The sequence below is a fragment of the Triturus cristatus genome, chromosome 7, assembly GCF_964204655.1.
Source record: "Triturus cristatus chromosome 7, aTriCri1.1, whole genome shotgun sequence".
Classification (NCBI taxonomy): Eukaryota; Metazoa; Chordata; class Amphibia; order Caudata; family Salamandridae; genus Triturus; species Triturus cristatus.
The window spans coordinates 289288456-289305297 of record NC_140590.1 but is presented as its reverse complement, the minus strand read 5'-3'; the positions used below and the strand labels follow the sequence as shown (position 1 = coordinate 289305297).

The window sequence follows — 16842 nt, the reverse complement described above, 5'->3', positions numbered from 1 at the left end:
TCTCTAGCGCTGCCTAGCGCCAACACAGGCACCCTTGCAACAGCGTGCACGGGTGCCAAGGTTGAGGGAATGATTGTTTATGTGCAAGAAAGAGTCCCTTTCTGCACATAGACAATCAAAAATGGCAATTTGTAACTTTTGTGTGTGCTGGATTGTGCACACACATAGAAGTTGCAAATCAATATTTTTGTAATGATTCTTTATGTGCAGGAAGGGACACCTTCCTGCACATAAGCAATCATTCATGGCATTTTGCTGTTTATATGTGTGCTGCACAATGCAGCACACATAGAAACAGGAAAAACGAGGAGAAATAAAGCATTTTTCCTAGTTTCGCCATGCTAAAACCAGATTTTCCCATTTTAACACTACCTCCTATTTACCCCACTTTTGTAAATAGAGGGCAGCGTCAAAATCAATGGGTGTTGCGGCAGAACGCCCACAGCAACACCTATTGCCCACCCCTTTAACGCAAAGTATAGAGTGAAAGGGTGCCTTATTTACAAGTTAAGTGGCTTAACGCCGCCTTGTAAATAAGGTGAAGCCCCTATCGCCACTGGAACGTCGTTAAAAGTGACGTTCCTGTGGCGATAGGGACTTGTAAATATGGCCCAATCTGTATAAGGCGTAGGTCTTATATACATGTGTTGTATTTAAAAGCTGCTATTTCTGAATTATGAACTTTGTATTTTTATCGTTTCTGTGCTTTTATGCTTCTGAAGAGTAGCGAATAAAGATTTGAACTGAACATAACAGTATCCAGTAAACTACATAACCAAATATTTTGAATAAAATTTAATGCACCGTATCCATTTAGAAAATAGTTATGACCTGTACCTAACAAAAATAGGTCAAATACTGTACCAGCCATATTCGGCTGCCTTTTAACACATATATTCTGCTATGTATAACAGCATTACATATATTATATAATAGAAATCACATAAGTAGAGTGACAAGTATATGTAACAGCTGCTTAACTCTGATAACTCCCCATGTTAAATAGGTATGCATCTTTTCCTAACATAATCTAGTAAAATGTAGTACAAAGCATGTGCATTGGACAATTTACTACTCAGCTTCCCTCATATAGATAATAGCTATGTCCATTTCATTCAACAGCAATCACTAAAATGTATGTATGGTTATATATGTGACACATTCACCACCTATCAGCCCCATGCAGAAAATAACTGTGCCAATTTTCTTTGCAGCCACCAATAGAGTACACTGCAAAAATACATTCAATTGCCACATAACCAGCAAGAATGCACAATGGAATAAAACGTTATATTATGTAAAGTAAAACATCACATCTCATATGTTTGTAAAAAAAATCCTCCAAGATCCAACAAATACCCTATTCCCATAATGGAACACTATAGTATGGTAACAGATATTTTCAACACTCATTTAACATCCAGAATCTTTCAAGTAAAAAATAACGATCTCCATTTTCCCTAGTAGGAATCACTAAAATACAGCCAAGGGATAGTTAGAAGCTATTTAACACCAGCAATTCTGATTGTAAAAAGTAGCTATGCCAATTTTTCTTCCAGGAATCAATGAAAAATAGTGCCAAATATATCCAATGGCTATTTACAAGCCCATAATCCTGCAAATAAGTGAAGCTATTCCTAATTCCCAACAGGCACAACTAAAATATAGTACCCGGCATGTAACAACCATTAAACACCCTTAATCCTTGATGTAGAAAGTAGATGTCTCCCTTTTCTTAATAGAAACCGGTAAAATACAATATCAGGTATACTCAGGAGACATTTAGCACCAAACCCCCAGATAGAAAATAGCATAACTATTCCCCATCAGGATTTGCTCAAATACAGTGCAGCTATTTAACACCCTAATCCGGCAGGAAGAAAATAGCTAATCCCATTGTTGCAATAGAAATCACTAATATATCATCAAAATATCATAATTTCATCATTCCCCTGAAGAAACTATCTTAGACCCCCTTTTCCCAACAGGAACTAGTAAAATACAGTGCAAAGTATAATCAGTAACTTTTTAACCCCGATTGTCCCCCAGGTCGAAAATATGTATGCCCATTTCCCAACTGGAATAACTAAAATGTTGCCATATGACACCCATTATCACTCATGTAGTCAATAGCAACATCTGTTCCCATTTTCCTAACAAGAACCACTAGAATACAGTGACAGAAGTATTTAAATGACTTTAAATGCCCATATTCCTCCGTATGGAAGATAGTTATTAGCACTTCCTTACAAGAACCCCTAAAATACAGTGGCAGGTGTGTGTAACAGCCATTCAATACGAATCATTCCCTATTAGAAAATATCAATACTATATCACTTGAAGAGGAATCACTAAAATACAATGCCAGAAGTGTGTAGTAGAAATTGAGCACCGATAATCCCCTGTATAAAAATTAGCGAGGCCGATTTTCCTAATAATGACCAGTAAAATACAGTAACAGCCATAACAAAATGCTCGTATAACACTGATTATCCCCCATGAAGAAAAAAATCTATGCCCATTTTCCCAACAGGAACTACTAAAATACAGTGCCAGGTATGTTTATCAGCCATGCAACACCTAAAACATAGCTAATAGCTATAGGAAATAACTATTCCTATTATCCCAAGAAGAAACACTGAAAGAATACCCGGGGTATATAACAAACGTTTAATATCGAATATCTAGAATTCCCTATGTAAAATTGGATTGTTTCTGTATCTGATAGAATTCAGTAGAGTGAACTGTCAAATACCTTTAAAACCTGTTTAATACTCATGTTTTCCATCAAGGAAACAGTCATGCTGATTATCTCAGTAGAAATGTATAGCGACCATTTAATACACTTCCCACATGTAGAAAGTAGCTGTGCCTTTTTTTTAGGTCGCAGCCTACCAGACAGCGCAGCTTTCTGGCTATTCTAAAGACATGTTGGGGAGTTTCAGAAAGTTGGGAATGCATTCTGCCCGTTGCTTGCCATTGGCTTTGTGGTTTGTAACTCACTTTTTCTTGCTTTCGCTGGCTTTATTTGCTTTAGTCTGTCCAGGTTCAGTTTGTTCCTTCCCAGTGCCCAAGCTGTGTTTACTGTATTCTTCCACAAACTCTTTTTCTGTAATAAACAGGCCTGTAAATCTTGTTCTTATCTCATCACATTTGCTGGGCATTCAAAGACTAAGGTCAAATGTCAAACTGTGTCTTCGAGGAGGCTGGTGTTTATTTTGCTTTCAGCTGACTTCAGAGTGAGAGCATTTACAATGAGCAAATGTTGGTACTTTGCAAAGTTACACCAAGGAACGGTTTGCTAAATCGGTGCTAATGTTTAGGATATGCTGCTCAGATTCAATGATTACAAAAAGCAGCAACCCCTGATAAAACAGATGTCTCTTTTTAATGGTGGGAAAACTTTCATTCGTAACTTAACACAACCAGACTTGCCTACCACTGAAAATTGTTCCTAACTCTCGGGTAGGATAATTTCAATTCTATGAAGGACACAGAGGCGAGAATTATACTTCAACTCTCTTCACTTTATTAAACAGCAGTCTTTTTTAAAACACATTTCCTTTAAGCTTCAGCTTAAAGCGAAGAGCTAACAGTCCCCAGAGTCTTTGGGAATGGTGTAACAAAAACAGCCAATGAGAGTCCAACACTAGTTTATAGCCATGGCCAATGAGGGTCCACATATGTCTGTAATAGTCCTCTCTCCGCTCTGATTCCCCTCTTTCTTCGCACGTGTCATGCCACAGTCACTTTCTTATTGGTCCGACTTAGAGCCATCTCAGTCTGAGAACAAAGAGAAGGATCTGGCAGAATCGATGTCCTGAGCATTTTAAACTGACAGCAACTTGCAGAATAACTTTTATTACGACTTTGCCAGATTAGACAACCCATATACTCATTTTCAAAGTATTATTTACGTCTTAGGGTGGGTCTTTCATTGGAGAGAAAACAACTTCTTGCCGTGTGGGATAATCCTCGACTCTGTATCCTTAACAGAATTGAAACTTTCCTACATGAGCGTTAGTAACAATTTTCATTCTATGTGAGGACCAGAGGTGGGGATTATGCTGGTTCAAAGCTTGCTCACCACGAAATAAGCCATATCCAGCACTGGCTTGAAGTGAAAATCTCTCTTAAAAGTGGAGTCTGTCGACCAATCTGCGGGATTCATAATGTCCTCCAGAAAACCTTAGATGCCATTGCTCCCCTGGTAGCGTGGGCTCCAAACATAGTCAGGTTGATGCCTGACTCCTGTATAATCCATCTAACCCATCTTGCAATCGTGGGTGAGGAAACTGCCAAGTGAGTTTTTTTCAATACAATGAGTAGCTGCCTTTCGCCCGGGGGGAGCGGAACACCTCAGACATCAGTTCGCATTCCTTGAGACACTGGACTACGCAGAGCTTCGGGGTGTCAGGGAAGGCTGGGTATTCTATAACCGTGGTATTAGATTTGGTTCTCCTAGACACTGTGAAAGACACCCCAGATGTGGAAAATATTCTGCTCCTTACATCTAAGGCTCGAACATCGGAAACTCTTCTGCAAGAGATTAGACACAATAACATCACGAATTTGGCAGACAGCTCTTTGCAAGACAGGAATCTGTTTGGTTGCCAAGAGAGAAAAAAGGTTCAGCACCCTGTTAACATCCCCAAAGCGCCGAATATTTCAGCGATGGTGGCAACAACAGCCTAATTCCACGAAGGAGCCAACATACAAGGACATGATCTCTCACTGGAACCCCATCAACTGGGCTGTGTCCGGCAGATATTGCCGAACAGAAGGTGTTTATGGATCGATAAGCCAGGCCTTCTGTTGCCAACTCCGCCAAGAAATTCACTATCTGCACTACCTCGGTGGCCAAGGGATCGAAACCCTGTCGGAGACACAAATGTGACCATCTGGTCCAAGCCGATCTGTATCTTTTGACCGTACTGTCTGCCCTGGCTTTGTCCCGGAGCTCCTGAGCCTGGAGCGAAAGTCCTGGGACCGACCATCATCCCCCAAATCCGCCACGCCATCAGGGTTAGGGAGCCCTCCAGAACTAACTGGTGGGAGCACTGTCCGGATTGAGAAGGAGGTGAGGAAATTGGGGGAGTTGGATTGGAGAAACCCAGGAAACCACACTTGAGATCTCCAAATCGGGATGACCAAAACCACATCCGCTTGTTGGCGTCTGATCTGGGCCGATGCTCTGGTGATCATGGCGAAGGGTGGAAAGGCATATCCCTGCTCCTTAGCCCAATCCTGCAGAAAGGCATCCGTTGCGGCCGCCAGCGAATCCGGTCTCGAGCTGAAGAACCGGGGAAGCAGGTAGTCCAAGCTTGAAGCAAACAGGTCCACTGAGAATGGACCCCCATCTTTTCTGTAACTGTGTAAACACCCCTGGATATAGCTTTCACGGGCTGGAGGTCCACTGATGGCGGGAGTGCCAGTCTGCCAATTGGTTTTCCTGGCCCGGAAGGTATTCCGCTGTCACGGAATCATGATGCTCTAGGCAATACTGCCAAAAACTGGTCGCCAGGTCTGAGAGAACCTTGGAGCACGTACCCCCGAGATGGTTGTTGTATCTGACGCAGCCGCGGTCCGTGCAGGTAATAGCGGTGAGACGGTGGGGCTGCGTGTGGGGGATTTCGAGGGACGATGCAGAGGGAAAATTGATTATTTCATTTTTCCTCTGCATCGTCCCTCGAAATCCCCCCCCCCCACCTGCACAGACCGCGGCTGATCTGACGGCTGACATATTGTCCATGTTGAGTGGCACAAAAGACTGAGCTCTGTCCCTCGTCCAACATTGGACTGCAAAGGAGGCTGCTAGAAGCTCCAAACAGTTAATGTGTAATGATTGTTCTTGAAGAGACCATGACCCTCCTGTAGAAAAATCGCCACATTGAGTGCCACAACCGGACCTGTGGCGTCTGATTCTATGACTAGGTCCGAAGCGGAACAGAAGATCATTCTTCCATTCCATGCCTCCATGTGTAAGAGCCACCATGAAATTTCTTCTCTTACCTCGTCCGTTCGGTCGAACATCTGGGAGTACGTGAGACCCTTTCGGAGATGGGTCGCCTTGAGTCGCTGCAGGGCCCGATAATGTAAGGGCCCGGAAAGATGGCCTGGATTGAGGATATGAAGAGGCCTGTTGCAGCGAAGTGCATGGTCTGGCCATAGTGTGGCGTAATTCGTGTTTGATTTTTGTCATCTTCCGGGAAGGCAGACTGAGGGTGGAAGTTGAGGAGTTGATCGTAAACCCCAAGAAGACCGCTGTCTGAGATGGAACCAGGAGGCCTTTCCCTTTGTTTATTACAAAACCCAAACTCTCTAAGAGATCTATTTTGGTCTGCAAAGGAGCGACAGCTGGGCGGGGCACTGGGCCATGATAAGCATGTTGTCCAGGTAGACGATGAGCCGGATTCCTCGCGCTCGCAGGTGCTCCACCACTAGTTTGAGAATCTTGGTGAAGCACTAGGGAGCAGAGGACAATCCGATGGGAAGACTTGAAAATTCGAATGCCTGTTGACGCCACAAGAATTGATGGAAGCGCCGTTGTAGTGTGAAAATGGGCATCACCAGGTACGCATCCTTGAGATGGAGGCACGCCATCGAATCATATGGGTGCATGACATCTCGCAGGAGGTGAATTCCCTCCATTTTGAAATGTCAGTAGACCAACCATTCGTTAAATTCCTTTAAATTTATTAACGGGCGCCGACCCCCATCAGCCTTGTCCACTAGGAAAATATTGCTGACAAACCCGCGGGGGTGAATGGTGGTGCGATGGATTGCTCGTTTGGACAGTAGAGCTTGAATCTCTGCATCTATTAGAGCTGTATTGCACATGCCCTGGCCACTTGATAGGGAGTCCCATAGAACTCTATCTGGAAGCCCTGTGTAGTCTGTAGGACCCAAGTAAGCGAAATTCCACCCTCAAAAACAAGGGAGGAGAATGTCACCTGCCACCTGATAATAGGGGAGCGTAGCCACGTCTCCAAATGATAACAATCACAACCTTAGATTTCAGTCAGGGGAGAATGCAATACATAACAAAGTACATATAAACAAAAATGTAATACAAATACGATATTTATTAGAAGATATAGTACATACATTTTATTTGATTTTCAAAAAAATATATATCGGAGCAAGTCAAAAGACAAGAAAACACAGAAACATATATACAATAAATATACATAGACAATAAAGAAGATGAGCAATTTTACCAAAACTGATTGAATGGTAGAATAAACAATGTATCATATCCCCACAAAAAGCTCTATTCAATAAAATAAACAAATACAGAAAAATATATTTCCATCAGTCTTACCAATCAAACACTTCACATTCTCACATCCATCAAGTGAAACAATTCATACAGACAACAAACAAATATATAAAAAGAAGACAGAAAACCAGAAAAGATATATTGGGCTATAATACATGTAACAGGTATTCCCAATGGTGTATATCCCACTAGTTCCTGTCTTGCACGGTGCCGACACGCGTTTCGGTGCTAGGCTACCAAGTAGCCATCACATTCCTCAGGGCACTTAAATGTCAAGAGAGAGCACTGAAGTGTGGAAAACCAGGAGACAAAGGTAAATCCTACAGGTGTATACTGGATATAACCTGGATCCAAAGTCTATGTGATTAAAAAAAACGACAGCTCCAAATACTCTATAAAACAAAATATTACACAATTAGAGGCATTCCCCCCTGAAATCAATTGTATTATTAGAAAAAACCACGGTTTCCAAAGGACCTCCACCTAGAGAAAATAGTGCACAGAAAAAGACACACCTGTTGATAGATACCAAAGTGCCGGAGAGATCCAAGAAACAAGAAGTGTCCTTTAGATAATGCAATAAAAAGTTAGGAATTAAACCAGTAAGACCCAAAAGAGATCAGACTAACCTCTATATTTCTGCATTAGTTAGAGCAAAAGATAGCAAAAGTCTTGAAACATTATTTTAAAAAAATATAAACTCGGGTGCTCACATCCAGAATATAAAAAGAGAGCAGAATACAGCAAGAGTATATATTGACTCACTGGGCGTCCAATAGATAAGAGCTCAATAAATGCTCTTGATCCAAGCGGTAGAGTCGCGTAATAGATCAAGCGTTGATAATAGGCAATAGAAGAAATAAGGCCTGCTCAGAATTACGGAGGCCAAACGGCACTAAAATCTATAGAGGGACCAAAAGATAAGAAAATATAGTAAGCGAGGGAAAGATAAACCAAATGCTATGCAAATTGCATATCGTCCTTTCAGATATTCAGCCAGAAATGGCTAGAGTTTTACCTGGAGCAAAATATCTCCCCGAACCGTACGAAGATCCAGAGATAAAAAGTTGAAATCAGCGTGCCCTTGTCGAATGGTTGTAGCCTAGATCAACAAACACGAGTGAAAGAATCTGTAAAAAAATGGACAGACAGAAGTAGAATCGAAGACCGGTAGCACCGAAAGATACAATAGCGGTTATCCCATGGACACATACACCACACGGTATAGGAAGTTGTTTATATCAGCTGTCAGGTATAACCGACTAGAAATCACAAGAAAGCAAACTAAAATAGAAAAAATATGCAAAAATATACTGGAAATAACAAGGGACAGGAGACCGCCAAAATTAATAGAACCATTTAAAATCATAATGGCGGATCCTCAGAAACGACATGAAAAGAATAAAACATAGTCACGGCTCTTACCTAATTCGCACAGGGTCACGCTGCCATATCACCATAGAAGGGACTCCGACCGAGGAAAGTATACTCGGCGGGTCCTGAGGAAAAGGAAGAATATCGCATTCTCCTCCAGGAATGGCAGCCACAGTCAAGCGTCCCGGGTTAAAAAGGAAACGACGATGTCCGTCTCGGTGAAATATCCAAGGCGGAAGAAGATCGACTTAAGCCGTCCCCCAGTCATTTATTGGCAGGGCTGCATTTCGTAATGGGTGGTTCACTACGGCAAAATGAGGAGCTCACTGAAAATAAACAGAGGACTGCTGAATCAAACAGCTCAGTCCGCGCTCAACAACTATCTAGGCAATTTAAGACGCCATGTTGGGGATCCACGAAAAACTTACTTCCATCAGGAAAAATAGTAAAAAAGGCAAGACCATATATCACCCAACGAGAATAGAGCTGGGAAATAACGCACTGAAAAAATATAATCTCAGTGTAAGGTAGAAACAAAAAAGTCAAATTCAGATAGCTTGTTCCCATGGTGTATGTTCATTCAATCCATGCTTCTCAGAATCAAGAAAGAAAATCCAGAAAACCTACCTGGTCTTACGAAATTTACTGTTATCACAGCTTTTGACAGTAGCAATATTCTCTAAAAATGTCCATTTCAGGTCAATCTCCTCGTGTCCCATTTGTTGCCAATGATGAACCAATGAAGCTGATGTTCTGGAGGTCCAAATATTTGATTTGTGCTCACCAATTCGTGTCCTAATCTCTCTGCCCGTTTCGCCCACATAAGGGAGATTGCATGTGCACATTATGCAGTACAACCTGCAGTTGGTCATTTGATTCAATTTAATGTGTTTATTTCTGATGTCAATATGGTCAGCGACAATAGCATTGTCACACGCCTGACACTACGACATCTGTGGTTGCCTTTGATGGGAGTATCTCCCGTAATAGACTTTTGTAAAAACTGGTCAGTGGTATTGGATTTAGCCATCACTAAAAAATTTCGAAGATTCGTATTCCGTCTGAAGGCGAAAATCGGTTTAACAAGCATCGGAATGTCGTCTCGAAGATTAAGCAAATGCCACTCTGAATAGATAGCTTGTTGAAATTTTTGATTCAAATTCGAGTGGCGAGCCACACAAACCAATTTCTTGTCCGTGAGATCAGATTTAGGTACAAACATAGTGTCTCTGTTAAAATATTTCGCCCTCTTGTAGGAGTCACGGACCAACCTTTTAGGATATCCTCGAGTCAAAAGTTTAGTTTTAAGGACATCAGCATGGATATCAAAATCATGTATATCAGTGCAGTTCCTGCGCAAGCGCAGGAACTGGCTGAAGGGGATCCCATCTTTTTGACAGCGAGGATGATAGCTGCTATAATGGAGCAGTGTATTTTTCGCTGTAAGTTTCGTATAAAGGGATACAGTGATCTGGTGGTCCCTGTGTTCTATCCACACATCGAGAAATTCAACCTTTACTTTACTTTTATTCGGGGTGAATTTAAGATTGTGATCACACAGGTTAATCCATTCAAAAAATTGATCCATGTCAACCTCTTCACCTTCCCAGATAAAAAAGATATCATCGATAAATCAATGCCATAACAGTGTATTTTCATAGAAGGGGGCAACTTCGTTGTATATATACTTCTGCTCGAAGTTGCCCATGTACAAATTCGCTACGCTGGGGGCACAGGCGGCCCCCATACTGACTCCCTTCACCTGCTTAAAAAGCTCTCCATCAAATTCAAAAAAGTTTTCACTAAGCACAATGTCCAGGCATTGGATAATGAAGTCAGAATTGGACGCCAACCCATATTGTTCAAGATACTGTTGTACTACTCGAAGTGCCTGTTGTTGTGGCACATTCGTATCTAATGCCTCAATATAAATAGTGACCAAAATTTGGGTATTGATATTGAATGACCTATTTTCAGTTATAGAGATAAGATGGCCCGTATCTCTAATAAATGATGGAAGCTGGGTCACTATAGGTTTGAGAAAAACATCAATATACTTCAAGAGTGGTTCAGTGGCCGATCCTATCATGACACAATAGGCCATAAGGGGGGATCCAAAGGATTCTTATGGGTCTTTGGTAGCCCATAAATGACAGGAATCCGAGTGATAGTAGGTGTAAGAAAATCAAACTCTTTTTGAGTAATTATTCCTGCTTGTTCTGCTCTCTTACATATGTCAAAGATCTTAATTTTGACTTTATTTTCAGGGTCTCCCCTCACTCTTTGATAATGTTCCTGTACTGAGAGCATGTCTCTCATTTTAGATCTGTAGTTGGAAGTGTCAAACAAGACAATCCCACCACCCTTATCACAGGGTTTGATGGTCAATTCAGTCCTGCCCCCGATTTTACTCAAGGTCATGACTTCTGGTCCAGTCAGATTAGATATGGGCGATGGAATTGATCTAGTGATGTTATCAATTCTTGAGAGAACAGATTTCTCAAATTTATCCACCTCTGGATCAAGATGATCCAGTCCAGGAATAAATGTAGATGGAACTTTGAGTCCAGACAGACTCGGCTCATCAGTATTTTCTTTATTGAGGAAAAATGTCTTTAATCTTATCCTTCGGAAGAAGGCAAACAGGTCCCTACGTAGTTCAAATTTGGACAGTCTGGAAGTGGGGACAAATGAGAGTCCTTTAGTAAGTAATCCCACAGTATTGTCGCCAAGATTTTCCTTACTTAAATTAAAGATGGGGATATTATTTAATTGCGTCAATATTGTTGGCGCCTTGTTTGTATATATTGCTGCGGTTGTTCCTGCGCTACAAATTGCCTCTCTGTTGCTGTATTGAGAATTGTCCCCTCTGTTGGGTCCGATACCTTGGGCGATAGTTCCCTCCCCGGACGTTCCCTAAAAAACGGTCATTAGGTCCTGGTCTATCAAACTGCCCCCTTCTGTTGTTATACCCGTCCTGTAGGACCCAGTATTTGATGTTAAGGCTTGCCTTTCACAGGCAAAACCCGCCATCCGTCGCCCCACCTGGAACTCGGAAGAAGGGGGTACAGTCAGCGGTATTAGGGTTCGCTGATTGCCCCTTGGGGCTTCGTCCTCGGAAACACTGACCTCTGGTGGGATAGAAGTTTGAGAAGCGTGCTTGGTTTTGATAGCCGTTGCCATGCCTGGAGCCTTGCCCTCTGGGGTAGGGTTGGGAGGTAAAAACGGCCAGCCGAGCGGCCCCTACCATGGCCGCCCCTTGGAAAACCCGGTGGGGGGGAAACCTTTTTAGGTTTGGGCCTTATCAAGTGAAGGTGCTAACAAACTTCCCAAGTTTTTTAATAAAAGGTTCCCTAAATAGTCCGCCCTAGGCCACTGCCCCTGCCTCCAAAACAGCTAGGTCTCTAAGCTTCGGGTCAACCTTGATCAGCAGTGACTGTCTGTGCTCCGTGCACAGTTGGCATTGCCCAAAAAGATAATCGCCCTATGCGCCCATTCCGAGAGAGCTTTTGGGAAGATCATGGTGCCTGAAGTGTTGGCATCCGCAGCCATATCGAGGATCTTGGTCAAGGAACCCACTGCGTCCAGGAGCTTGTCTTGGCAAGCCCGCCAGAACCGGTCAATTAACTTTTTCGGAGCCTTAACGAACTTTTCCAGGAAAGTGGCCATTTTAGGGTCTATATCAGGTGTTTGTGCCACTTTCCTCTCTCAATCAATCAATCAATCAGTCATTTGTTAAGCGCACTACATACCCGCGAGGGTCTCAAGGTGCTGGGGGGGGGAGGTGGGGCCGATACTGATCGAACAGCCAGGTCTTCAGTATCCTCCTGAAGGTCAGCAGGTCTTGGGTCTGTCGTAGGCTCAGTGGGAGGGTGTTCCATGTCTTGGCGGCGAGGTGTGAGAAAGATCTCCCGCCGGTGGTTGTTTTTCGGACGTGTTGGACAGTGGCAAGTGAGAGGTCGGCGGAACGTAGCTGGCGGTTGGGGGTGTAGAAGGAGAGCCGTCTGTTGAGGTAGGCTGGGCCGGCCTTGTGGAGTGCCTTGTGTGCGTGGATGAGGAGCTTGAAGGATATCCTCTTGTTGACGGGGAGCCAGTGCAGGTTTCTCAGGTGGGGGGTGATGTGGCCGTGTCGTGGTACATCGAGGATCAGCCGTGCTGAGGCGTTTTGGATGCGTTGTAGTCGATTGATGAGCTTGGTCGGGGCTCCCACGTAGATGGCGTTTCCGTAGTCGAGTCTGCTGCTGACGAGGGCCTGGGTGACTGTCTTTCTTGTATCTGTCGGGATCCATCTGTAGATCTTGCGGAGGGTGTTGAAGCAGGAGGAGGAGACGGCGTTGACTTGTTTGGTCATTGAGAGCGTTGAGTCGAGGATGATTCCCAGGTTGCGTGCGTGGTCGGGGCTGCCCCCAGTGCCGTTGGCCACCAGGAGTCGTCCCAGGCTGAAGGGTTGGAGCAGAGGATGAGGATCTCCGTCTTGACCAAGTTCAGTTTCAGACGGCTGATCTTCATCCAGTCGGCGACGGCCTACATTCCTTCGTGGAGGTTGGCTTTGGCGGTGATGGTGTCCTTGGTGAGGGAGAGGATCAGTTGAGTGTCGTCGGCGTAGGAGATTATGTTGAGGTCGTGCTGTCGGGCGACGTGTGTGAGCGGGGCCATGTAAATGTTGAACAATGTCGGGCTGAGGGAGGATCCCTGGGGTACGCTGCAGATGATCTCGGAGGCTTGGGAACGGAACGGGGGAAGGTGGACGCTCTGGGTTCTGCCAGAGAGGAAGGAGGTGGTCCATTCCAGAGCCTTGTCTCGGATCCCTGCGGTGTGAAGGCGTGCGCGTAGTGTGCGGTGGCAGACAGTGTCGAAGGCGGCGGAGAGGTCTAGGAAGATGAGTGCTGCGGTCTCCCCGTTGTCTAGCAGGGTCCTGATGTCATTGGTGGCAGCGATGAGGGCGGTCTCGGTGCTGTGGTTGCTGTGGAACCCAGACTTGGAAGGGACCAGGATTCTGTTCTCTTTGATGTATCGGTTTAGCTGTCTGTTGACGATTTTCTCAATGACCTTGGCCGGGAAGGGGAGCAGAAAGATGGTCCGGAAGTTCTTGAGGTCTCTTGGGTCTGCCTTGGGTTTTTTGAGTAGGGTGTTGATCTCGGCGTGTTTCCAGCTCTCTGGGAAGGTTGCGGTCTCGAGGGAGAGATTGATGACGTTGCGCAGGTGGGGTGCGATGGAGCTGCTTGCTTTGTTGAAGACGTGGTGCGGGAATGGGTCTGACGGAGAGCCGGAGTGGATTGCCTCTTTAGGGAGGGTCTAAGACATTCCACTCTTAGTCAGCTATGTGCCTCCTTCAATAGTGTCTTGCACACGCGATTGGCCACATACTACGCCACCTTGTCGTATGAGACCCAATCCGCTGACTGGGGGTGAAGAATCTGGTTGAGGTTAAGCATGTCTGACTGGTTGGCCTCCACTAGAACCTCAGTGGGGTGAGGTCGCCTTGGGCTGGATGAGCCTGCTTCCTCATCCGAGGAATCATCCTCTTGGAAATCTGGGGATGGAGGGGGATGGCCTCCTCCTTGGGGCTCTTGTTCCGGGGGCAGTAAAGCAGGGAGGCTCTTTGCCATGAAGGCATGCTGTAAGCGCTCAAAAGCCTCAATATCCACCCCATCCTCTCTAGGGTGCTTTGCTGGAGGCACATCTGGGTTTACTGCATCTGGAGGGACAAGGGGAAGGGAAGTCACAGCAGGCGCTGGTTGGGATCTCTTTGCGCACTCGCGGGCAGTAAGCTGGGCGAGGCGCTCCTCCATGGGGGCCATGGCTTCATCTACAGCGCGGTAGATGGAGGCATCTACTGTACTGTAAAAGTCATCATCCCATAGTTGACAGTCTAAAGGGTCCTCACAACCCCCCTCTGAGGCTTCCATTGTGGCTGACAAAGTCTTTGAACCCCAGGGAAAAGAAAATTAAAGCACTGTACTTATTTAAAAACTGTAGTCCCAAACAACATAGGTGTGCAAGAAGGGATGTTGGGGGGAAGGGGGGGGGGGGTGGCGCTTCTCCTCGGCACCACAGTAAGTGACATCTGGAATAACATTTCCCATTTTAATGCAGCAACTACAGTGCCTCTTAGCATCTGATTTCCCTTACAGATAGCTGCAATCAAAAGTGGCTCAGCAATAGAGCAAAATTAAAGCAAAATTGACTAAGTGGCGACGCAGGACATAAAATGCCGTTATGTTGTTATGCCGTCATGAACGGCATAACGTCAAGAACTGAGGCATTATCACGCCTTCGATCCATCTCCTGCCTGACTGTGTTTAAAAATTATCCACGCTAGTTCTGCCCCAAAGCTGGAGTATTTATTTACGCATAATCAAATTAATTGTGCTTCTGAGAGCCCCTTAGCATGTTAATCCATCTGTATTGGTCTGTCATCGTGGTGTGCGAATCCTTACGTCATTAGATGCTGGGCTGTGTGTGCTTAGACAGGCAGCTCTGGCAGCGTTCCACACATGGATGCACTGCATGCACATGTGTCGCCAGTGTGCACTCTACCTGGAAATGTGATGTAGCAACGAAAAGAGCAGTAGGGGGTTTTCCCCTACTCCAGCATGGCAGCCTGTCACGCACTAATGTGTTTAAGATAAACAAGCATTGGCAAAGCCAATAGGTCTTGCCTATGTAAGATCTATTGGCCTAGTCAATGTCTTTTTAGCCATATTGAACGCCAGTGCTGGCTTCAGTGCAGTATGGTTGAAAGTAAAAAAAAAAGTGCTATGACTCGGTCAGTGCTGGCTATGTCATATAGCTTTTTCTCTTCACTTTTAGCCATGTTGCAACATGGCTAAGAAACATTAGCAAAGTCAATAGATCTCACATAGGTGAGACCTATTGGCTTTGCCAATTCTTGTTTCTAACTTAAACCAATAGACTGCAGTTCCAAATGTATTCAAGTGGTAATTTAATGTCCATGATCAACTAACAAGAAAATAGCTATCCTCATGATCCAGACAGAAGTCACTAAACTGCAATGGCTCATACAGTAAAATGGTGTGACACTTCCGAAAATCAGTAAGCAGTAACTGATAGAGCCCAGGCTTTTATAACCGCTATTTAACACCCGTAAAACCCCATGTAAGAAATAGCTATTCACATTTCCCCAACAGGAATAAATTAATGCACGGTCAGTTGTGTGTACCAGCCATTGAACATCCATAACCTCCCCCATGTAAAAATATGTTATACATCTTCAGTTACAATACAGTACAAGCTATAATACATAGTCATTCAACACAAATTATCCTCGATATAGAAAGTAGCTATATCCATTTTCCATACAGAGGTCACTAAATGCAGTTCTAGATGTATGTATCAGCCCTGTATCACCCTTAATCCACCAAATAGGAACTAGCTATTGCATTGTGCTAAAAAATCACTAAATTACGGCGCATGTAGCATATGTTTACTATCCATCACCCCTCCTGTAAAAATAGCACTGCCCAGTGGAGGTCAGTGCCAAATGTATTCAACAGCCTTTTCATGCTCTTAATCCCCACATAGAAAAAAACGATGCCTGTTATCCCAATAGAAATCACAAATATATGGTGCTATGTGTATATATGGTGACCATTTAACACCTACCCCCTTTTAGAAAATAACTACGCCGTTTTTCCTAACACAAACATATCCCAAACTGCACAAGGTATATTTAAGAGCCCTTTAGCACTCATAAATCCCCATGAAGAAAATACTATGCCCATTTTCCTAAGAAATGTACATCACCTCTATTGCCAGATAAATGTAACTGCAAATCTATTTTGATGTTCAGACATGTAAATTCCGGCATTATGTAACTGTAAATGTTGCTCCGCAAAGTAACATTAAGTACCAGTTACAGCTAATGCCATACTTCAGCCAACAATCCATTTTACAGAAAGTTTATTGTGTTAAAGGTAAAACATCACATTTCATATATATATTAGTAAAACATTTCTCCAATGGCAGATCACGTGATTTTCTATCACCAAAGTAATGGTAAAAGAAAAGTGTGTTTGGGAAAAATGGACCACTGAGATATGTAATGTAAGCATGCAGATAACACATTTCCTAAGTGTTTTCATTATATCGTTTGAAATATGGTAGAGTATCTAATTTTTGCTATTTGGGTCTCCTGTTTAATTCACATCTAAACTGGGATCCAC

General features: G+C 43.9%; 1 protein-coding gene and 1 long non-coding RNA gene across 3 annotated transcripts in view; one reads left to right on the top strand and one right to left on the bottom strand.

The window, feature by feature from the left end:
* LOC146809469 (uncharacterized) overlaps positions 1–8837 on the bottom strand; it is a 137907-nt gene extending 129070 nt beyond the window's left edge. Inside the window, exon 1 of the long non-coding RNA XR_014966436.1 lies at positions 8708–8837. This is a non-coding gene — a long non-coding RNA (uncharacterized LOC146809469). The remainder of the gene's footprint in view (positions 1–8707) is intronic.
* LOC146809468 (excitatory amino acid transporter 2-like) overlaps positions 1–16842 on the top strand; it is a 968543-nt gene that overhangs the window by 328282 nt on the left and 623419 nt on the right. The window lies entirely within an intron of this gene.